The sequence below is a fragment of the Mesocricetus auratus genome, unplaced genomic scaffold, assembly GCF_017639785.1.
Source record: "Mesocricetus auratus isolate SY011 unplaced genomic scaffold, BCM_Maur_2.0 Super-Scaffold_100028, whole genome shotgun sequence".
NCBI lineage: Eukaryota > Metazoa > Chordata > Mammalia > Rodentia > Cricetidae > Mesocricetus > Mesocricetus auratus.
Window position 1 is genome coordinate 16,203,653 of NW_024429209.1, and position 24,757 is coordinate 16,228,409.

General features: G+C 47.7%; 1 protein-coding gene and 1 long non-coding RNA gene across 4 annotated transcripts in view; one reads left to right on the forward strand and one right to left on the reverse strand.

Annotated features, from left to right (window-relative positions):
• The window catches only part of Tshz2 (teashirt zinc finger homeobox 2), a 440,107-nt gene that overhangs the window by 191,195 nt on the left and 224,155 nt on the right, over nucleotides 1–24,757 (forward strand). The window lies entirely within an intron of this gene.
• Nucleotides 18,404–19,774, reverse strand: LOC121134440. Its single transcript, XR_005871519.1, has 2 exons — nucleotides 19,464–19,774; nucleotides 18,404–18,841 (listed from the first exon to the last, which is right to left on the reverse strand). It is a non-coding gene; the product is annotated as an uncharacterized LOC121134440 (long non-coding RNA).

Genomic DNA, 24,757 nt, shown 5'->3' on the forward strand with positions numbered 1-24,757 from the left:
CTTCTTGTCTTGGTCTAATTGAGAAAATAAGTTTTCATAGAAGACAAGGTCCCTTCACAGCTTTTCCTGTGAAGGTGTCAAAGTAGGAACCTTCTAGAACTTTTGTCTACTGGCAGAGATGCTGAGGCAGCTGGTAGACCTAATAATGGACATGCAGAATGACTCTCTGTCTGCTTTTTCATGGAGGCTTCCAGAGTACGGGGAGGATACACCTGCACACGGTGTCAACACAAAACACACCTGCACACAGTATCAACACATAACACTCCTGCACACGGTGTCAGCACAAAACACACCTGCACACGGTGTCAGCACAAAACACACCTGCACACGGTGTCAACACAAAACACACCTGCACACAGTATCAACACAAAACACACCTGCACACAGTATCAACACAAAACACACCTGCACACGGTGTCAGCACAAAACACACCTGCACACAGTATCAACACAAAACACACCTGCACACGGTGTCAGCACAAAACACACCTGCACACAGTATCAACACAAAACACACCTGCACAGTGTCAACACAAAACACACCTGCACACAGTATCAACACAAAACACACCTGCACACTGTGTCATCAACACAAAACACACCTGCACACAGTATCAACACAAAACACACCTGCACACTGTGTCATCAACACAAAATGCTGAACAACTGTCATCTTTGGAAATAGCTGAGCTGGGTGAGGTACCATACTACTGTCACCCCAGCACTCAGAGTAGAGGCAGGAGGATTGATGGTTTAAGGTTTGCCTGGGCCAAATAGTAAGTTCAAGGCCAACCTGAGTTACCTAACAAACAACAAAAGATTAGGAATGTAGCTTAGCTTAGTGGTACTCGCATGTACAGTGTCTAGAATCTTCTCTCCCTCTCTGTCTCTCTCTGTCTCTGTCTCTGTCTCTGTCTCTGTCTCTGTCTCTCTCTCTCTCTCTCTCTCTCTCTCTCTCTCTCTCTCTTTGTAGAAAATCGATCAGCATTCCAATTCCCTCCTTCCCACCTTCCTGTTGTCTTGTCCCTTCTGCGCTGACTGCGACTCCAACCACATTTCTGTTCTCAATTCCACTAGGACCGGAGTGTGTGGCCTTGTGACCCTGTGTTATCATCTCCCGTTCTTTGCTTGTCTCTCTCACAACATTCCTCCTAGTTGCTCTTTCTCGCTTGCCTCCTTGGGAATTTATTGTTTAATTCTAGGACAGGGACCAGTTCTACCTCTCCCATTTCCAAGTCCCAGGACTCTAGCCAACAGTGTGCCCAAACACAATGGCAGCAAATGTGTCTTTCAATGTGATGACATGCAATCAGCACTCAGCTTTCAGTGCCAGCACTCACACATGTTCTGGAATGTTCTAGAGCTCCCTGGGTGCCCAGCACACATGGTTGAACCATTGAGGAAACACATTTGAGATGGAGTCCACGACACACTGTAGAAAAAGTTGTTTTCTGCCTGAGCTAAGAGGAGTCCCATGTTAAGTCGATGCCAGGGAAACTGTCTGCAGTCCTCCACCAGAGGAAGGATGGGTGTCCCTTGCATCCCAGGGAAGAGACAAAGCTGGCAAGTGAGGAGGTGCCTCCCCCTCCGGCCTCCTCAGACCTCTGACTCCAGAACACCAGTGGCAAAGGCGCTCTTTCCCACGGCAAGTGTGAGGGCTGGGGGCTCTCCTGGCATGCCTAACCTACGCTCTTTTGTCTTGTTGGTATGGTATATTTGCCTTGCTTAATTGGGAGTCGTTGGCGTTCACATGGGATGTCACCTGCCCACGGTAGTGACCTTCTCAAAAGGGGCTGCACCTCAGGTTTGTCCCCTCAAAGAGCAGGCTCCAGAGAGGCAGGATGGGGCTGCCAAGGTGACTACCTTGGGTTGGCTTTTTTTAATTAAGGCTCCACATTGTAACCAGTCAATGTACATTATTGGGAGAGTGAATGTCAATGCCGCTGCCTTTTCTTTCTCTCCTTTATCTTTGTCAGTGATTCAAAGACATGATTTATGGGTAGTCTCCGACTTTCAGAGTCATCCATCAAGTCCTGGTTTCACTACAGGGCTGCACGCTGTAAATCATGCCGAAGGGTTGTCATTCATTCTCCTTAACCCTTCCAGGGTGTGCTTCAGGGTTGCTCTGAGAAGAAAACCTGGTAAGGCGGCAGAGGAGGGGGCTTGAGGAATTGCTGGGAATTCTGGAGCCTCAAGCATTAATTGCTTGACCTGGGTGAGACCTGGTCCCAACTTCCCCTGGCCATTGCACATGGGATCTCCACCTCTGTGACTTGAGAATGGCATGGTCTCCCAAAACCAGCCCTGTTCTGCTTAGAAATGTCTGCTCTGAATATGTGAAATGCTGAGTTTCGCTTCAGAATCAATCACAGGCCAGTTCTGACTGTGACCTTGCAGAGACTATGGAATTGGTGCAAAGACCTACCAGGCCGCTGCTGCATCAGGCTTTGTAGTGAGTTGTGCTTGCCCCGTCCTATTCTGTGCTTCTCCAGCAGTCTGCAGCTCTCTGACCCTTTGTGACGCTCGGGAAGGTGTGGCAAGAGATGAGATGGGAGAATGGAAAACACAGGCAGAGGAGCAGGAAACCCGGTGTCCCCTCCACGTAGCTCCTGGTGTGGACAGAATTCAACCCAAGCCTTGGACATAGGATGTGGCTGGCAGAAACAAAACCCAGGGAAAGGGCATCAGAGGGTGGGGGCACTCTCCTAATGGAAGCCTGCACTGTGCAATTAAGGGCCCTTAGGGACAATGTGAGGCTTTGTGTGTAGGCATGGAAGTCCTCCATCAGTGGACAATGACTTCCTCTCTGAATTAGGTGGCTCTGTGTTGCCCAGGTAAGATGATGGAAAACAGTTATATTAGCGAAAACTATCTGGGAAAATCCAGTCTGTGAACTACGGATGCCTGCCATCATCCAGACAGCTCTGCACTCCTTCTTTTAGCTCGAACCCTTCCACAGATGACGTGAGAGGGGGTGTGCAGCACTCCGGTGTTTTCAGAGCATGAAGTGGTCCTGCTCTCTTTGTTTCCCAAAACTTGGGTTTGTATAGTCCCCAAGATGGAGCGGAGGTACCTCAGTGTGCCAGGACACGATCCAACATGTCCCCTTCTTTGCCTACCATTTTTCAAGCCATCCAACAGCCTGGCTTATTTTCTCTTTCTCAGAAAAAGCACGCGCATCTCTCGAACTTTAAATGACCTGGTATCATGAATCCCCCTAACAGTCTCAGAAGGCAGGCAAGCCACCACTGTCCTAATATTTTACAGGAAACACCTTTCTCCTCCAGCCTACACCCTGCTCTGGGTCAGATTTACTCAGTACACAAAGTGTCTGCAGTCCTAACTGCAGGTGACTCTGGAATAGGGAGACTGCACATTAATGTCCTCGTCCACGGTGATGAATTCTACCTCGTGTGTGTGTGTGTGTGTGTGTGTGTGTGTGGTGTGTGAATGTGTGTGTGTGTGTGTCGAGAGTGGCACCACTGGACTGCTGGTAGACCCAGCTCATCTTGAAAGGGAATGCCATTCCCGAAAGGACTGGTGTCAGGGCTCTGCTGTGAGGTCGTCTGCTGCTGTTCAAATACTGTCAATAACCCACCTTCTGCTTTGCTCATGAACTCCATTATTACTCTGCTGATTAAAGGAATGTCCGAGGCCCTGACCATAAGGACCAGAGTGGTTCAGCTCTGGGGACTCATAGAAAACATTAAGAGCCCCCTTCCCTTTCAGGGAGTGAGAGGAATTCTCTTTTCTCAGTAGTGTGTTTATGTGGAATAACCAGACATGTCTGCAGGACCTAGTCAAAGCCAGTCAACCTCCTGGGAGCGTGTTGAGAGTGTGCAACTAACTTGTGTTTTCAAAAACATAGAAGACACCATCACCCAGGGAAACACTTAATCAGCTTGTCACCTTGGATGTAAAGCCAGGAGGCTGTTGCAGCTTGACTGGCCTCCCTCCTCCATTTGCCTGAAGGAACCTTAGGTGATAGCCAAAGCCTGGAGAGATAAAGAAAACACCACTCCAGTGAGAGAGTCCAGATCTGCATCTGAACTGAGGACACTGGTGTGAATCCTCTCTGTGGTGTCTGCCTAGAAGCACTCAGGGGGCATTACTTGCCTTTTAAACATGAGCGTGAAAACACACACACACACACACACACACACACACACCACTAGAGAGAGAGATCTGATCTCACAAGGTTGGGTTCAGAATTTTCTGACTAAATTGAGGTAATTAGAACACACTCAAGGTCCAAATGGCATCAGATTTTGCACACCAGTTTTACACACACAAACCATGGGTTTACTAGCATCCAAGTTGATCACACCAGCCCACTGCCCAGAAACTAGAAACCAGTCCTGCGTACCCCAGGTCCCCGTCCTCTTTCCCTGGAATCTCCATCTGTACCCAGAGAGCTATGAGTTCAGATATGTGTCCCTCCTCCCCTCTTGTCTCTTCTCTGTCTCCACAAAGTTCCCATTTCTATTTTGTCAAATACAGTGTGACTTTGTCTTTGACATTAAACAGTTGTATATACTTTTAGCCGGGTTTTGTTTACTCCATCTGTATTTCCAATCAGTGAGGAAGGTTTACCAAGTGGTTCATTACTGATTTATTTATGATGTATTTATATAGCAAACATGGAACTGTCAGCAGTCTCTGGCTAAACACTGTTGACAGACATTAATAACATATGGTATAGCAATGGAATTATGATCTTTAATGTTTTTGTAAATTTACATCTTCAACATGTAATTTGAGGGGGGTGCATTTCTTAGGTGGGTGGTACAACAGAGGAGACTCTTTAAGGAAACTGGTTTCCTTTGTGTTTGGAGCCCTTGGAGGATCCTGGGGGCAGCATTGATGCCTTCCCTGTCTAACTGCACAATATAATGGAAAACAAGTAATCCCCACTCCTAATTTACCCTTATGAAACTGAGGCATCCACATTCGCTCTGCAGGAACCAGCCCTGCTTCTCCAGCCTTCAGTCACCATCGAGCATGTCATTTATTCCCACCTTGTTTTCAACACATCCTTCATGGGAAACTAAGCTTTGGTTATTCAATGTTACCAGTTTGAATCAGAAGAACTTAGATGCCCATTTCTGCACAAAGCTATCTCTGCCATGGCTACTTCTGCCTGACAGCCATCCATTCACATTGGACCAGGACAAACAGATATTTAAATTTGTGACCTTTAATTGGTCATTCTTTGAACTTGCATGGCTTTCTCCAGGTGTGGGGAAGGACATTTTTCAACTGAACTCAAACATGCACACATACACACATATACATACATATATGCACGCATACATACACAAATATACACATTCATAATATGCACATGCATATATACATGCACACATGCACATACACACATATATCTATACATACACATGTATACATGCACACATGCATACATGCATACACACATACATACATATACATATACATACATATATACACACATACATATATCCATACATGCATGCACACACATACACACATGCACACACATACATAGACACACACATATATATGTGTATATATATTCATTTCTAGGCTATATGTACTACATATATGTACATATGCATATTCATTTCTAGGCTAGATGCACAGTAACCTAACAGAAAAGGAAGTTCCTTTCTGAGCAGCAATGGTTCCATGTTTATGATGACATAGTCTTGTTTTCCAAAATCTACTGCTTTCTCTTAGAAATATTGACCAAGGGAAAGTACAATTCCCAGAAGACAAAGGGAAAGTTTTCTTGGTCACCAGATGTCATGGATGGGGCTCCACTACAGGGGGAACACAAGACCCACCTCCCAGGCAACATATGCTCAAGGGTTAGTTCCCATGTCACAACTCTGGCATTGTGGGAAAGGCCACACAGTGTCAATGACCCCATTAAGGACCAGCAGTCAGTTAACTATTGCATGGTTTTTATGTGTGAGGATCACAGCTGCCAACCATAGTAATCAAGATTACGCGTCTGATTCAGGCATCTGATTTGGGATCCTAAATGTATCTGACAGAGCCTTGCCAGCAGCACTTAGGTCAGCATTTGATAAAATAGCTGGGAAATGGTGCGGGGGGGTGGATGCAGCAGGAGCCAGGATCCTTGTGAGCTTAAAGATATCTTAGGATTCTGTCCACTCCACCATCCTCGCATCCCAGAGCATGTGTGTAATGGTGTTCGTGACACAGGTGACACAGGTGAGGAGTAAAAGCACACAGCTAGTTACATTCCACAGGGTCTGGTGGACACACCCATGCAGGAAATAGTAGCTATTGGCTCATGGAAGAGGAAGGAACATTCCGATGAAGAATATTCTATCCTATTAACGGAGTTTCCCATTCACCCCCAGCAGAGTTAAGAATTGGAAAGTTGCTGATGTTAGCAACTTTATCGAACACCAAATTGTTTTGCTTCAGATTAGGTGACAAGTGCCAGACCTGGCAGGAAAGGATAGGTGGACACAGGGGAGAATGGAAGGGACTTGTGGAGAGCATGTGCTCACTCCAGGGACATTTGTGTCCTGTCCTATGAGAGGACCATCTCAGCCACAACACTTCCCCTCAACCAGGGGAAGGATCCAGGTGTGGGCTTTGCATCCGGAAAACTGAGAGAAACCAGGCAAGCACACGTGAAAACCAAACCGAGGAACGAGTACAGTGTGTCATGTGTGGGACGTCCAGGAAGAGGAACTGAGAATGTCCAAGGGCATTGAGAAATGGCTGGTACTGTATTTGGGCAAAAATAGGCTAATTGCTATTTCAAATAAGTGACTTCAATTATTTTTAAAATGCATGCTAAAATACTGATGGATCAAAGTTATAAACGCAGGGATTTGTTCTAAAAGAGTATGACGGGGGAAAAAGAACTCGAGGCTTCAACGAATCAAGAGTGTTCCAAGTCGTTTAGAATGCAGAACGGAATCACGAAGTTTTGTACAGTTTGGGGTGTGCTTGAAACTTTCCATTAATGAAGAGAAAGAGGGGCTGAGCGACAACTCAGTCAGCAAAATGCTTGCAAGGTGAGTGCAAGGACCTGGGTGGATCCCCAGAAGTCACAGGAAACAAAACTGCCTGTGGGGGCACACGCTTTATAATCCCAGTGCTGAGGAAGCAGAGAGAGACAAATCCTGGGGGTCTCTGGATAGCCAGTTTGGCCAACTCTGTGAGTTCCAGGCCAACAAAAGACCTTCAAAATAACAAGGTGGATGGATGGCTCCAGAGGAATGGTACCTGAGTTTGACCCCTGGCCTCCATGCTCACACCACACACACACACACACACACACACACACACACACACACACACACACACGCATGTACACCTGAAGTTGGAGAGAGGTTGAGCCCAAGAAACAGCAAGTCAGATCTCAGGGGGCTTCGTAGTCACAGCAGAGACTTTCTATCCTAAGAACAAGTTGGGAAACCTTTAGAGGGCTCCGTGGAGGCTTCGTCTGACTTACACTGTTAAAGCCTACTAGCTTCAGATTGCTGCCGCAACGAGCCATCCCAGCAGAGCTGGCCACTTAAATCATCATTAGTTCATCATCTTATAGTTATCCTAGACATTCCCAGTCAGTCTCCCAGCTTCAAAAGGCTGCCCAGACCCTTGCGTGTGCCCTCTTCCTCTCCAGAGTGGCCACAGCGGTGCTGTGACCTCTGCTTCTAGAGTCAAGTCTCCTCTGACTCTGGCCTCCTAGGTCCATCCGCCGGCTCCATCCCAAGATGGCCAAAAAGATAATCTTCTCTCATCTCCCTATTCTAACTTTCACAGTTTCACCTGATCTGGGAAATTCCTCTTGTTACATAATTCACCAGGTCTCAACCATCACGTCCCTACCACAGAGGACAAAGGTAGGGCAGAGGGCTGTGTCCATATCAACAGGATTGGCATGTTAAACCAGAGGCTTTGTCCTCTGGGGGGCCTACAATGTCACACCGATGGCCTCTGCCCCTTAGACACCAGTAGCACCCCTTCCCACCACAAATTGCACCCACCAAACATCATCTTTAGACATTGGCAAATGGCACTTGACTGGGAGCCGCCATACTGGGGGTATAATAGGCATGGCTGTGAGATATTTCCACGTATCCAGTCCTCGCTCCATCCTGCAGACAGCCCTGATGGCTTCTGTGAGTCCCATGGATCCTTCCGTTGCTAACCGCCTGGAGGGACAAGAGAGATTCCCTTTGTGCAGTAGGTGTTGTTGGTGCGGACAGAGTAGAAGCAGGAAAAGCAATGACAGACTAATGCCATCGTGTCTATTTAATCTTCTCCCCAACCAGTTTCTCTGCTGTTCATGGACAAAGGAAGTGGCTGGTATTCCTTTTACCCACTGCCTACCCTGGTGATTGGAGCATTGTAAAATCTCAATGAATACCTGCTGGCTTTGATTTTATAATTACAGTCTCACTACACCTTTGCTTCACCATTGTGGGAGAGCAACTTAATACCCAGAGCACCGCTTTCTCTCTAAATGAGATTTAAGACATCATGTTAGCTGAGTGCTTTGCAAGCACACACACACACACACACACACACACACACACACACACACACACACACACACACAAGAATTAATCTAAACACAGACTTCCCAAGCTGCTGCATGACTGCCCGCAGTGTAGCTATATAGATACTTATCAATAATTTTAGGTGCCTTCCTAATCATCATTAGTGCTTATTGAGCTTAGTGCTCTGTATTGATCATCTCTACCTCTGCAGAAACTTTAAGACTCGGGAATTAGCATGAAGCCCATTTCATAGATGAGAAACGCCAGGCTGGGAGAGACGGAACATCGTTCCCAAATTACCACAGCATAGGTAGACGACACCAGGGAACCGTCCGAACTTTACCTTTTCTTTTTTTTTTCCACACTATCGCCACTCTAGGTTACCCAGAATGCTTTAATGCAAGGAATGGAAGCCAGCTTTAGCAAGAGAAGCTGACTAGACTTAACTGCTTTCTTAATGGCTTAGGGCTTAGGGTTTTGATGTGCCGGTGTAGCTTGTAACACTCCCAGCCTTCGGGGTGCGGGGGAAGCAGACTGCTCCGTATTTGAACAGAAGGATCAGCCACTCCCAGTATTCACTCTGCCCTTCCCCTCCGCTAATGTGGCCATGCAGACCTCAGGGATGACTCAGATGCAGGTCACAAGATCAAGGGACACAATCAGAGTTCTTCGGTCTTCCCCGCCTTTTCTGTGAACCATTGGTCTCTTCTGAGCTGTTTCTTTCCTTACATAACTCCAGCTGCTCCCTCAGATAAAGCAGTGGGCACAGCTCACCTTTAAGGAAACAGGAAAGGCCGAGGAAGCTGAGATGCCCAAGGTGGGGAACCAGGTCTGGGAAAAGCCAGGTGCCTGCTTCCGGTGTGGGTTCACCAGTTGGCACCAGGGTCCCAGACTAATGGATCTCCGAGGGGTGGTGAATGGGCAAGTTGGATGAGATGTGAGGTGCTGTGGATGTGGTGACGGACAGCACTGAGCATCACCACTCCCCCAGGGCGCTGGGGGGAGGGGAGAAGCCCCCTTGTCATGTTTGGGCTCTCCCAGACAGAACAGATTTCACATGGCCTCTTAACTCTTAGATCTCAGCCATTCATCAGACTCGAAACTGAGCCAAAACCCAATCTGCTGTTAATTCTGTGTTTGGGGGTTTCATCTCCAACTTCCCACTTGCAGTGTCAGAGGAGGGAGCCACATGCCACTCAGGGTGGCAGAGCACTTAAAACCCAGACGGCCCTGGGCTGGACGGTGAGGGTAAAATACTCAGCAAAATTGAACAGTTGAGTCCAAAACACAGTCAAACATGTCCGCCTTCCTTCTATTTAACGATATGCTGATAGAATAATATTTTGGGTCTACTAAGACTGTGTTTGACTAAAATTCATTTTAGCCATTTGCTTTTAAATGTTTTAGCATGGTTACTGGACCATTTGAAAGCACAGATACCCAACTTCCTTCAGACAGCTGCTTTGTAACTCCAAGCTCTGCCCGCAGTCTACGTCAGCAGAAATCTCAAAGATGTAGCAGCAACCACAGCTACCCTTACTCTTTCAAGCCTCCCTGCTTCTCTCCTCCTATCCTCCTGCCTCTACCCCCTAGGTGCTGGAATTACAGGCATGCACTAACATGTCTCGTTTCTAAGTGCCTGGTGGAACCCAGGGCTCCATGTATGCTGGGCAAACACTACCACCTGAGCCACACCCTCTGCCCTGGCCTACCTTTTCTTTAACCTTCAAAGTAACCCATTGAGGCCATTTGCTGTCTGTGCTTCATAAGAGGAGGAAACTGAGGCTTAGAGCCTCACAGTCAGCATGTGACAAATTCCATCCTGGTTTTGCCTCCATGGCAACCAAGAGTAACACGGAGAACCTGACCAAAACCTAGGGGAGTGGTGAGCATCTCCCACCATGTGTCTGAGCCTTCAGAAGCATCCATTTCAGTCCACAGATTCCTGACATCTTAGCATTTGTGAACAAAGCTTCGTCTAACATCCCAAGAAAAGAAAGCAGTTCGAAGCAGCCATATTCTGCTTCAAATACAGCGTGCTTATTGTTTCTACATTAAACATAGACCAAATGCGGCAGCTTGGAACATGTTTGATATGCACAGGATGGATCCCGAATGTCAAGAACTCTCTCTTGGGTCCTTTCAGCATTCACATAAAAAGGGCAAATCTGGGCTCAGGCATGGCGGGGCACACCTGTAATCCTAGCACTTGGAAGGCTTAGCCAGGAGGAAACCAATCCGCATGATGGAGGAGACCCTGTCTCAGAAGCAAGCAAACAAGTGGGCCCTGCCTACATCTTTCTCCATTTGTGAACGTGAAGCCTCGTTGTCTGTTTCTAAAACCTAAACTGTTATACCACCCGGGTTTCCCAGAAGGAAGCTAAAGCTCAATCATCTGGGTCTGATCCCTGACCACATGTGCAGACACTAGACTCTCAGATGCCTGGAGTGGGGGCAAATTGCTCATACTGTCTTCATCTGCTGTCAAAAAATACTCGGTGAAGCCAGGCAGGGTGGTGCATGCCTTTGATCTCAGCATCTGGGAGGCAGAGGCAGGTGGATCTCTGCGAGTTTGAGACCAGCCTGGTCTACAGAGTGAGTTCCAGGTCAGCCAGGGCTACACAGAGAAACTCTGTCTCAACAAACAAAAGCAAACCTTCAGTGGAGGATGGGAGATAGCTGAGCGATTAAAGCGCTTGTGTAAACCTGAGGACCAGTGTTCAGTTCCCTAGAACTCACAGAAGGGTTAAGCGGACTCAGCAACCTGCCAGGGCCTCAGAAGTTAGAGGCGGGATCCCTGCAGCATGATGGCCATTTGGGCTAGCTCTGGGTTGGATCATCAACTTCCTCTTTGAATACTGCGCACCTCTGTGGGTGTGGAAACATCGGGAGAGTGTCAAGCAGTGGCACTTTCAAGAAGCCTAGTCCATGTCTCCCCCTTTCACGCTGTCAGCCAGTGAGACCTTGGGATTTTTATAATCCAAATTGATAGCCTCTGTGAAATCTCCTCCACCCCAGCTCTCTGCCCTGAAAAGATTCATCTTCTCACAGGCACTTCTCCAGGCCTGGTGGATAACGGTGACTGAGGGTGAACGCCTAACCTCTCCTTGACAAGGTGTGGGTCTCGCTAATTTGAATCTCTTCCTCTTTTGCTCCCATCCGCCTGGCGCGGTTTGATTTATCGACGCCTGTTTGGGGATTCACTGATCACTTTCTCACTACTCCTCTGCCTCCATCCATTTCACTTTGCGGCACCTGTCCTACGACGTCTTATGCCACCCCTTACCACCTGCTCCAACATGACAAATCGTCAACTCAAACTGTTGCTCCTGACCTGGCGGAGTCTCTTCCCAGCGATATAAATGATTCTGTTCACAGGTATAATGATACTCTCATAAACGTACGGTTGCTCCTCTCCTGGCACGCCCTGTTTGAAATGCAAGCATGCCAGGGTGTCTCTGTTGCCCTACCGCAGGCCCTGGCAGGCATCGGGTGGCTGAGTAATGAGATCAGGACTCCCGGGGAGCTGCCCTTTGGGGGTTCAGCATACTATTCTGAGGAAGGGGTAGTAGATCCCTCTCACCGCATTGAGCCTGAAATCCTGACGTCAGCAGCAAGAAGCAGGAGGTGGGGTCCCAGACATGTGAGGCTGGAGAAGAGAAATGGAGCTGTCCTGTGAGGCCCATCATGGACTCCCTTGCTCGTGCTGAGGGCTTTTGACTTCAAGGTCTGACCCCTGACACTTGTTTAGAGTCCCTAAACCTACTTTTGCGAGTTCAACTCGTAAATAACCCTTATCAGAGCCCAGATGCCAGGTAAAGTTCTCGTCTTCATAATGATTACAAGGGTCAAATCAGAAAGTTCATAAAGCGACACAAGTTGCAAGACACATCCGGTCAATTCCTTATGCTTAGTTTAAAAGAGTGTGGGAACTTGAGAAATGGCACCATCTGTCATGCGTTTTTGTTTTGTTTTGCACAAGCATGAGGACCCCAGTTTGAATCCCCAGCACCCATGTAAAAGCTAGGTATAGTACCTATCTGTAACCCCAGCACTGGGGGAAAAGAGACAAAGATCCCTGGAACCCACTGGACAGCTCAGTTAGGCAATCAATGACCTCCTGGTTCAATGAGAGGCCCTATCTCAAAAACGAGGATTCAGAAAGAACGAAGATGCCAATTTCTGAACTCCACACATTCCCATACACGTGAATATTTACATGTACATAGAATACACGCACAGAGCGCAGCCTTGAACTAATGCCCTCTCTATGTACAACCTGGTGGTGGTATTGATAAACAGGCGGGCAGATCCTTGCTCTCTGGAGTCCACCTGCTGTCCTTCTCTGGGGACACCTTCGGGGAGGCAGACTTGGGGAAGGTGGGAAGCATGTTTGCAGCCACACTTCTGGGCCGTGGAGTCTCAAGGGTTTCTCGCTCTTCCCGAGGTTGGTTCTTTGTAGAAGGAACTAGCAGCCCTGAGTTGGAGAGGAGAGAACAGAGACAAAGTGCTGGCTTACAGGTCAATGCTTGGAGAGCCTCTTTTCCTCCCCTATGGTGCTTGACAATGCCCAAAATGTGTCAATCACTCACCGGGTCCTGGGCTGCGTGTGGTGGGAAATCTTTTCCAGGGCCATCCTTATTTAAGGTACTCCACAACCCCTCCCCATGTTAAAGACAGTGGACGAGCTCAGAGCTGCTAGTTAATTCTCGGAAAGTCACATGGGTAGAAAATGGTAAATTCCAGGGGCTCCCCATCCCCACTTTGTCACCTGCAGGAAGGGGGTGCTGCTTCACTACTGGAAAATATGGCCATTAGCCTTGTTTGTGGGCTTTATTTCCTCATGCCAGGAGCTCAATTGTTGGCACTGCTCAGGTAGGAGCTGCCAGGCATTGCTGGGACCCTTGTCTCTGTGGCTGATTCTTGACTCTCTAGATTGCTAACTGCATGGTGGGGCTGTCCCCTTCCCCAAGAGCTTCACTCCCACAGGGACATTTGCTACCTGTCCTACAGATCCATTTTTTCCTGGCATGATATCACCTTCTTGGAGCATTTAAAAAAAAGACGATTATAAACCAACAATGGTGAGAGCACTTACACACATTCAAAATGTATGCATCATTTCACTATCCATTCTACGGCTCTTCCCCTACTCTGTAGAGCAGAAAGGTTTGAAGGCAAGGAAATCCTGGAAGCCACTCAAATGCCCACGAGTAACGTGTGGGTAAATGAATTAAGAAGCAGCAATCCCATCTAGTCACAGAAAAGCACTGCCAAGCAACGCCCGATGACTGACGTTTGAGAGTGCACATCAGAAAACCCTCCATCCATTCCAAACCAATCAAGCCCAGAATGGAATTTCATTAGGAGCTTTGGTTGGAAGCAGCTGGCTGGAGCAGTCAAGCATGGGCTTCCTCAATATCCCCCTGATCCTTTGGGTAACCCGGAGAGAAGCCCAAGTGGGTGAGCGTGGAGATGACCTAGTTAGATCACACCCTTGAACAGGCAGCCCCTTGGGGAAACAAGCTCTTTAACAGGAAGGGGGCAGAACTTTCCCCTTGCTTCCTGGGAGGGGAAGGATCCATTTCCTAGGCAGAGGCAGCCACCTGTGGGAAGGAGGAAGATGGCAGCCCACTTGTCCCTGTGTCCTGAGGTGGGCAGATCATCTTGATAGACAGTTCAGTGGAAAAGAAATTGAGTGTAGATAGAGCCTTGATTACTCTGTGTGATTGCCTGTGCACGTGTGTTCACGTGTGTGTGTATGTGTGTATGTGTTCACACATGTGTATGAGTGTATATGTGTGTGTTCATGCGAGTGTATGCATGTGTGTATATATGTGAGTATGCATGTGTGTTTACGTGTGTGTATATGTGTGTGTTACTCCAGGACTCTTTGCAGAACTTAATTCTGCTAAGCGGGGATAAGGGCAGAGGTTTGATTTTATTTATGAGTTTTATAAGTTCTTACTTTGTAGCTAGGATGGTTTCAAACTTATGGTCCTCCTGCATCTGTCTCCCAAGTGCTGGAATTGCCATTACATTGCCAACAAGTTCAGCTTCAATTTTTTTCCTTAGCTTCAATTATACATAGAGAGTTTTATGGGTTTTTTTTCTTTTGGCAATTAGGAAAGAAGGAGAGAGGGGGCAGAGAAAGGAAGAGAGAAGGGAACAAATGGATAATTATGCTCTCTGAGAAGCCGTCTGGAAATAATAAAGGCAACAGCAGAGGCAGTATTAGAAGGTGGTGTTTACTGAGTGATTTGCTGTGTTCACTGGCCTCTGCCAAGCACATTGCCCATACTGAGTCACTTAATCCTCACAGCGCCCCGAGTCCCACGAGGGGGGGTTCACTGCTATGCCCGACTTACAGAGGAGGAGCCGAGCCCCAAGACTTGACTTTAAGTAACTTTGCCCAGGGTCACAAAGCAGTTACCCACGATCTCCATTTAAAATTAAATGGCCGGTGAAAGATACCACGAAGTTTTGCCATGCGTGAAACACAGCCATGTGAACCAGGAATTCCCCAGACACCCCCAAGGGCCGTACACCATTACATACCTCGGTCTGGGACTGCAAAACTTTCAGAAGCACCTAGAAATTCTGAAGGTCTGGTACAATAAGAGGAGGGGAACTTTCAGGTAAAAACAAAAAGTCTCTTGTTTGAAAATAATAAATGTTTTAGGGCTCACAAAAATCTGTTCCATTTCATCTAGCATTTGATGATTGTCCAGTGGGGTATGAAACTAATGCCAAGAGTGACTTTAAAGCCAAGGTCCTTGTCTTTCCAACTATTCAGAAGGCTGAGGCAGGGGGGATTACAAATTCAAGTCTCTTCATACTCAAGCTACAGAGTTCAAGGCCAGTCTGGGTAACTCATTGAGACCCTGTCTCAAAATGAAAAAAAGGGGGGTGTACTGCAGTGGTAGTGTGCTTGCCTAGCATTCAGGGAACCCTGGTTTAATTTCAGGCACCCCAAAAGATTCATTTAATATCAACACTATAGTGGGGAGACCCCACAAAGTGAAACCTTCTGAGAAGTTCCCAAACTCTCCAAGAAGCCTGGCCCCTCCTAGACTGCTCAGGCCACCCACATTTAAGCTTTCAGTCATAGGCGAGATCACTGCTGGGCCTCCATCTCACTCCTGGTCACATAGACACTGTTTGCATGAGGACTGGGCGTGCCCACGGACTCTCTTTCAGCTGTCATCTTCCCAGAATCCCCCACACGGAGCCTCTGAGAGACTGGTGCTTCCAACAAGAAAGGGAAATGACTTTGCAATAATTTACAGCGTTACATAAGCAATGACAAGACACTGGCAGACACTTAAGTGGCTTTGTTAGTTTAAAAAAAAAACACTTGGAGAGACTTCATTCTCATCACATGGTTTCTGTCATGGCGATTCTAGAGTGGGCTCCGGCTAACGCAAGGCTGTGGCTAATTATACTAACCGAGAAGTCTGGCTATGACATTCTCTTGCTGTTCTTCACCAGAAGTCAGGGCGAGATTCTCAAGTGGCCATGGGGGAGGTCTGTTATCTTACCCTCGTCTCCCCCAAGTAGAATTCTGAAATATTAAGATGCAGTCTATTGAGGGTGGATGTGATTTATACGATAACCAGCATTCTTTGTAGTTAAAAGACAGAACGCCCAGCTTAACTTGGGGTAAGCAAGTTTACATATCCCCTCTGAAGGGTCAACAGGGGCCGCCGCTGAAGTGAGCTGGTCAACAGCAAAGAAGGCTAAGTGGACTTAGCAATGGACATGCATGTGACATGTGTGTGACAGCCACGGGACACACGAGACCCAAAGAAGGCTGCATGGTTGAAGTGGGAAGTGCCTTCTTCAAGGGAGGAGGTGGGAGCTGTAGGTGTCTTCACATGGGAGGGTTTTTGTGATGATCAGCAGGAGAGGTGAACAGACCTTAAGGGCCTGGGGCAGAGTGTCTCTGGGTTTAAGTGTGGCATATGGGTGGGTTTCAGTGTCTTCCTTTGGTGACAGGTCTCCAATCTTCCTTAGTGATTGAAATTCCAGAGAGAAGAATGCAGCTGGGCTCCCAGTGGGGAGATCTGGTCCCAGGCAAAGGGGTCACTTCCGGTAGATCCCTTCCCTGCCTTTACCACTTTCTAGGTTGAAGTTGAAAGTCTTGCATGTTAGAGTGTGTGTTGTGTGTTGTGTGTCTGTGTGTTTCTGTGTGTGTGCACGTGCCTGTGTGTGTGCATGTATTCATGTGGGTACATGTATGTGTGCAGGTACTATGCATGTGTGTATATAGAGGCTAGAGATAAACCTCAGCTGTCATCCTTCAAGCATCACCATTCTTTCTTTTATTTTATTTTTGAGGCAGGGTCTCTCACTGCTCTGGAATTTGTCAAGTTGGCAGGCTATCTTACATTTGTGAGCTAAGCGGTCTCTCTATCTTGTGATATCACCTTTCTAAGACAAAGCACTAGGGAAAGCGGCCTTTCTCGGTGATCTTGTAGTCGAAGGGAGGGAGGGGCTTATTTCACCTTATAACTTACAGTCCGTAATCCAGGGAAACCATGGCAGGAGCCCAGGCAGACACAATGGAGGAACGCGGCTTCCTGGCTTGTTCCCTGTGGCTTGTTCAGTTACTGTTTTATACAGCCCAGGCCCACCTGAATAGGAATGACAATGTCCACAGTGGGCTGGGCTTTCCTACAGACATGGCCACTAATCTGGTGGAGGCAATTTCTCAGTTAAGGTTCCTTCTTCCTAGATGTATCAAGTCGTCAACTGACAGTAGCAATAGCCGTGACACTCTTTTATGTTGCTTCTTGAAAAGTATTTGGTCACAATAACAGGAAAAATGTCTAATACAGAGGGCACAGTACCCTATCCCTGGCTCCTACATGTCATGTGCTCGGTGTCATGGTTCATACCACTCCACTGTGGACAGAGCGAATCCTATCACCAGGTCAACACTCCTAGAATGTGAGCTGAAACGAACTCTCTTTCCTTAAGTCGTGTCTGTGACGTTTTTTCTGTCCCAGTCATGAGAGCATTGGGAAGGGCAGGGATGATGTTTCCCACTAAAGGACCAAAGGGTCCAAAGACATTCTGTAGCCGTTACCGTCAACATCAGACCAAGAGCCCACCTCTGGCCATCCGCGTGGCTGAGAACAGGGAGCCGAGGACAGCTCCTGGACTTCAGTGTTCTACATGTCGTGTGGCCAGAGAGGGCCAGCTCCCTTTGAGCCCTGTGAACTAACAGTAGAGACGGGGAGGACACCCCCATAAACAAATCCAAACTAAGGTAGCATGAGTCAGAGCAAGCGCAGTGGGCCCTGGGAAAAAAGAGAGACAGAGAGATGCCATGTCTCCTTAATACCAAGGAAGCTAAAACTTGATTTCCATTCCGTTAAAGTCTCATCGTGTCATACAACGAAAACTTAAGTGAATTCTCAAATGGCTCCGAGCCTGCCCATGTTGGGCTTAAGATGCTAGAGAATACTGGTGGAAAATTTGTTATCGTTTCCTTAAATGCATGCAAATTTGTACCTTTTGGCTCTCTCTGAAGAAACATGACAATTTGGAGCCTGAATTAGTCCTGAAAAGAAGCTGGTCCCGAATGCCTTCTGTGGCCGCACCTGGATGCCTTAGTCGAGCAAGAAGCAAGGCGGGCACCCAGCGCTTGTCAATGCGGAACCGAGCTGACGGCACAGCTGACTAAACCCACGGCAGGAAAGTGTTTAAACTTTAATTAATCAGCCAATGAGGAAGATTGAGCGCTGTACCACCAGTAAAGCCTGTACCCCACTCACCACCTGCCCCCCTCCAAACACAAGCATCCCACACACATCCTACACACAGACAATTCAATGGGAACCTGTTTCCTATAGAAACAGCTTGTGTTTAGGATACCATTAAGAATTTAATCAACAAAATAATTGAACTTTTTTTTGCAATTTCATGCCAATGAACACTGATAATCCAACCTCGGTGGCTGCAAGTCTCACTTCAGACTGGAATGGTAAATAAAGAAAAAAAGAAAGTCAAAGTGACACGGCTTTGTGACACTGACTTTCCAAGGTGGGAGGGCACCTCTTGGCAGCGTGTCCAGCCCGGCTTCAGAATACCTTTCACTTCTCTTGCTTGCCAGGAAAGCTTAATTCAACAAACGAGTATTTATGACTGCGCCTTAACTGTGGGAGTCCCACATAAGGCTAATCCGGGGGCCTTGGCCCTGTGCTTTCTTGAATTCCACATGAAGACACAGCGAAGCTTGATGTAAAATAAAATACAGCAAATGACTGTCAGTCAGCTTTCCTTCTGCTGTTGTGACTAAGCACCTGAGGTAATCAAGTAAAAGGAAGAAACGTGTATGTTGGTGGCTAACGGTTCAGTGGTCCCCTGGCCCTGCGGCCTCTGGGCCACGGTAGGGTGCGATGTCACATCAAGAAGCGCACGTTGTGAAAAGAAAAATAAACTGCTCGCATCGTGATGGCCAGGAAACAAAGCCAGAGACAGGAAGAGACCAGAGTCCCAACACGCCCAGTATTAGCACAGCACGTGACTCGACTGTCTTCTAGTCCCCACTTCCAAGACGCCACCAGCAGCCAAAAGCATCAGAGGCCAGCAGTGAAGACCTTAGCATGTGACATCTTTGGGTGACAAAGGCCTCAGGTGTGTGTGTGTGACAGGCTGAAAAAAAATGTAATCCAGTCCAGACCAAAGCAGAATGATCCAGGGTTTGTGAGCAAAGGTGTGACCCAGCCTGCCAGGGTTTGTGAGCAAAGGTGTGACCCAGCCTGCTGTCCACTGGCGTCATCCCAAGTAAAGCTACACCATTCCCCCTCCCCCTCCTCTTATTCCTCCTCCTCCCCACCCCCACCCCTTCCTCCTCTCCTGTCAGGTGTTCTATCTCTCACAGGTGCTTGGAGCCCTACACTATGTCACTCTCTGCTTTGTCACCTGAAGAAGACAGCTCAGACGCCCAAGGCTGCTTTAATCGTTGTCTATCCATCAATCTTCTCTCCACATAATCACTCGGGCGCCCGGCTTTGAACATGCTCCAATTTGTCTCCATCTTCCTGGAACTGAGTGGTCAAAAAACGCAACTGGGTTCCCATCCCGAGAGCTAGCCTCGCCTGGGAGACTCAGGATTCCGCGCAGTGCTGTAGCACAGGGGTCCTCAGTCTCTGGTTCCCAACGAGGCCGTTTCTAGTTGACTCAGAGTAGACCTGTTAGGTACTTTCAGCATCCAAAGGTCAGACTGTGGCACTGGAAAGTTTGTGATCGTAGTACATATTCCAGAAAGTCACACCACCGGTGACGTAGTCGTGTCCGCCCCGTGGAGGAGAGGTTTCCTCCTCAGGAGTGCTGAAGGCAGGCTGTGAGAGAACACCTGTTCCAGCTCACCTGCCTGCACTGAGCTGGAGCCTGGCACCTGCAGCCTTTCGCGTGAGCGCCCTCTGCTGGCTTGATGCACGGCTTGTGGGCATGCTGGGAGCCAAACCTGTTCTTCACCCTGACACACAGTTCTGGCTCTAGTGAAGGGAGACATTGTTCCCATTTTAAAGACTAGATTACTGAGCCCCCGAGAAATGCTAATGTAGCTCACAACCATAGGGATAAAGGATGGGAAGGAGCAGCAGTGCCTATAACAATAGCCATATGGACATCCCCATGTGGCTTTAGATTGCCCAGGGCCTGGGAACTCAGATTTTAATGACTGAAAGACGATGGCCAAGTGTGCATCGGGAGGGACAGGGACAGTGGTGGCCCCTCTTGTCATCTGGCCAGTAATCAGTGCCCTTCATCTCTGCCATGCAAAGGCACACTTCTCAGATCTCACGCTCCCCCACTGGCCTGCACAATGAGCTCTGATTTAGTTTCTCTTGCAAGGCTCACAAAATCTTGTGAGATTACGATTGGCCTTCTGCTTGCCTTTGCACACCAACAGCGTTAACAGTAGTAGTAGTAGTAAAATTTTAAAGCTAAGTTTGAAAGAAGTTACATAAGTCTAATTCATACTGGAAAGGGGAGACTTTGGTCTCCAGGACCTCAAACACTGGTTGTCGGTAGCACACCAGAGCCTTCCTTCAGGAAACCAAAAGGGCAAAAGGTTGGTGTGGATGAAACCCTTTGCAGATGGGTTCCCTTCAGGGTCTCTGAGGATGTAGAGTTGGGCTCTATTCTGAACAACCTGTTTTTTTTCTAAATACTGTGTCTATAGGTTCAGGGCCCCTGACACATGAGTGGGGCATTTGCTTTCAGTAGCTCTCAAGGTGGTGTGTAAGTGTATGTGTGTGTGTCTGTGTGTGTGTGTGCAGGCCGATGGGTGTAGGTGGGTATGGGTGTAGGCTGATGGGTGTGTGTAGGTGAGTGACTATGGGATGGTGTGTGTGTGTAGGTGAGTGAGCATGGGTTGATGTGTGTGTGTGTGTGTGTGTGTGTGTGTGGTGTGTAGACCGATGGGTGTGGGTAGATGTAGGTTTGCGGATACACGTTGGTGTATGTGTGTGCACTCAATCATCCCCAAGGCCGCGGTTGGCCCCCATTATGATTCAGACTGAGAGACGGGGAATACAGAGATGCGTCACCATCTAACTTGAGGACAGTTGGCAAAGGGGCAGCGGACTGTGGCCTGCAGACTCATCTGGTTTTACACACATAAAGCACTACATAGTGGGGCTGGAGACATAGCTAAGTGAGCAAAGCCTTGCTGGTTTGAGGACATGAGTTCCAATCCCCATAGCCCATGTGTAGAAAACGGGCATGCTATAGAAATGGCCCATTGGTTAAAGGACTTGCCGTGTATGCATGGGGACCAAAGATTAGTTCCCCAACGCTCACTTAAGCTCTGGGCACTGCAGTCTACACCTATAATAATCCCTGTGCTCAACAGGTAGAGACCTCTGGTCATCACACACAGGTATCTGCACACATAAGCGAACCTGTACTCAAGTAAACATGGCTACATGAATGTGCACACACTCACAAACTTGCTTTAAAACCCAGGTAAGCCACAATATGACAATATTCACAGTAATAAAATCAGCATGGCCCATCACTGGCATTCGTAAACTCATGCATACATATAGAACTCTCATTCTCTTTTGCCAAGTCCCCGACTCTGCCACATTAGTTTGATTCGCACGCGGCAGGGTTTGCTGGTGGTGGGCTGTGACCTTCCCCCAGGGGAGGCACACAGTCGTTCTCCTCAATCCTGCCTTTTGCATCTACCTTTTCTAACGCCTGCTTGCGCCCACATGATACGAATCATCTCTCGTGTGTTGTGTTGCTCTCATAGAGAATGGGCTGGGGTCAGTGGTGCAGGTGTGTTACTCTGAAGGCTGAAGCAGGAGAATCCCGCATTCTAAGCCTGCCTGAACAACAGAATAAGGTCTTGTCTCCAAAGGCCAAAGTAGACAAGGAAGGGAAAAGAAAGAGAAAGTGAATTGTCTCTTGTCAAAAGTGAGAGGATCATAAAGAAATGTCAGTCAAGCAACAGGAGAGCCACCTCCTGCATGAAGTGAAGAAGACCTACATTAAACAGGATAGGGAGAGTTCCGGGTCCTTCGGGCACCCAAGTTCTCTCCTGTCCCAGTGTGGGCGCTGTCCCAAGACAAGCTGGTGTACACTAGTCTGTGGTGTGGACTTGGTGGTGTCAACTTTACATCAGTGTAACGCATTGTCAAATGAAGGCAAGCTTTGGGAGCAAGAGCCACAGCTCCCTCAGTCCAGGCCCCACAGTGACCAGCTACTTCTCAGGGAAGCCTGCTACCATGAGAAACGCTATCTCTGGGCCCTTCCTCTAAGATCCTTACTCAGTGTGTCAATAGAAGACCAAATTTTCATCTCTTCATTGGCCCAAGATTTCCAGTCAAGTATCAAGTCTATTTAGAGTATTGGATCCCATTTTCCGAAAGCTAGTTGTCTCTTCCATACATTTTAGATCCTTCCCTATAAGGCTTCATGTATTTACTTACTTATTGTATGTGTGTACATGTGTAGGTCAGAGCACAGCTTTGGGGAGTTGGTTCTCCTCTTCTACCTTGTAGATCCCAGGGATCAAACTCAGGTCATCAGGCATGATGGTAAGTGCCTTTGTCCACTGACTGATATTGCTGCCACCCCCTACACACACACACACACGCACACACACACACGCACACACACGCGCATGCACCCACATACACACACATACACACACGCACATGCACACACACATGCACACACACACGCACACACACGCACACAGAGAGAGAGAGAGAGAGACACGTGCACATGCACGTGCATGCATGCACACAAGGCATTTTAAGCACAAGAACAATCTTAAGCAAGGTAGCAGGAAAAAAATCCTAGAAGTTGAACTGAGCCCCTACAATTAGAGATTTGGACTAAACATGCCTAGTGTTGCCAAATTTTACACTTGCTCAAGGAAACCCAAAATCTGATCAATTGTAATGATGACCTCTGACTTCCCAATATCAATATCTAATGATCACTAACTCATTTTTAATTTTTAAATCCTCCAAGCCAAATTAGGAATTAGAATTGACCCAAAGTTATTGGATGGATACCTCTGATCTGGTTATGACTTCTTTTTTTTTAATTTTATTTTCCAGTTTAAATTTAGATAAGAATCAAGGTTGCTTCACAAGTCAGTTCCAGGTCCCTCTCCCATTCCCTCCCTTCCTCCCGTGCCCTTCCCTCCCCCCCCCCCCCGTTATCCTCTCATTTCTCCAGGGAGGGTGAGGCCCTCCATGGGGGTGTCCATAGTGTGTCATTTCATATTGGTTATGACTTCTTGTTTTTATTTATTCATTTAATGTACTGAGTGTCATACTTGCACATGTGTATTCCCCCATGTAACCTCAGAGGCCAGAAGAGGGGGCTGAATCCCGTGGATCTGGGGTTATGGACATCTGTGTGATTTTGGGCTGGGAACCAAACCTGTTCCATCTGCAAGAGCAGCAGGTGTTATTCGCTATCAAGCTCCTCGAACCCAGGGACTTCTTACTTTTGAAAGAGAATGCTGAGGGATGCTCAGAAGGCAGTCAGGGCCAGCTGTGTAGATCACATCCACACAGCTTAGAAGGCTGAGGTGACTGAGATAAGGGGATCATTTCCCTCTAAAGCGAGCAACATAAGAAGCCCAGCTATGACCTTCCAATGAGATTGTAAAGTGGAAGCATCTACTTTGCAACCAGAAGGGCTAGTGTTAGCTAACTTCCCATCAGGGGGTGGCTCTTACACTCTCCTATTTCTTCTGCAGGGAGGTCTTTTGGGGGTGACAATAGCAGAACAAATAACAACCATGAGCCAGTGAACATTTAGGCTAGAAATGCTGGGGAGTGTGGTCAGTATATATGTGCATATGCACTCACACTTGTGCTTGAAGATAGTGGCTCAGGAGGTGTTAGTACCACTTCTACTGAGCATGCTCTCCTGATGAGAACACCCCTCCACAGAGTTACCTCTGGAGGTCTAGCTGCATTGGTTAGTTTACTTTTGTTTGCTTCCCCTCCCATGTCAGGGTTGGTCCACTGACATACTAGCCTGTTTTATAAATAAAGTTTTATTGGGACCCAGAAATCATTTTCATCTGGTCCATCACTGCTGTCAAGTTGAGACAGCAGAGTTGAGCAACTGTGACCAGGTGCAAAAGATACACAAAGCCCACGATTGCTTTTATGGTCCTTCAGAAACGGCATGCCAACTGTCTGACAGACGCTTTAAGGCAACTACTCACCCCTGACATGTTGCACGGCACAATCGGTGCCTTGTGAAGGAGACTTGCAAGATGATGCTAAGAGGCAGGAACCAAAACGATGGCGGCAGAAAAAGCAAATTAATCACCTGAGAGCAAACTCCTAGGACATTCTTTCTCCGTCTCACGAGAGAACATGCACCCAACCCTGCAGTGTATTCTAGCAAGAATGTAGGATCCAGTCTGTCCTCAGGTTAACAAGCATCTTTGAATCTGGATATTCAAGGACAGCCTCCATTCTTTCCGATGTGTGCAACCGTATTTAAAAATAAATGCCTTGAGCCTTTAATCCCAGCACTCAGGAAGCAGAGGCAGAGGCAGGAGGGTCTCTGTGAATCTGAGGCTAGCCTAGTCTACCTAGTGAGTTCCAGACCAGCCAGGGATATGTAGTGAAGCCTTGGCTCAAATGCACCAAGTGCCTTAGGGCCGGCTGAGGCGATGGCTCAGTTTTGATTAGTAAAGGTGTCCAGTGAGCAAGTATGAGACCCGA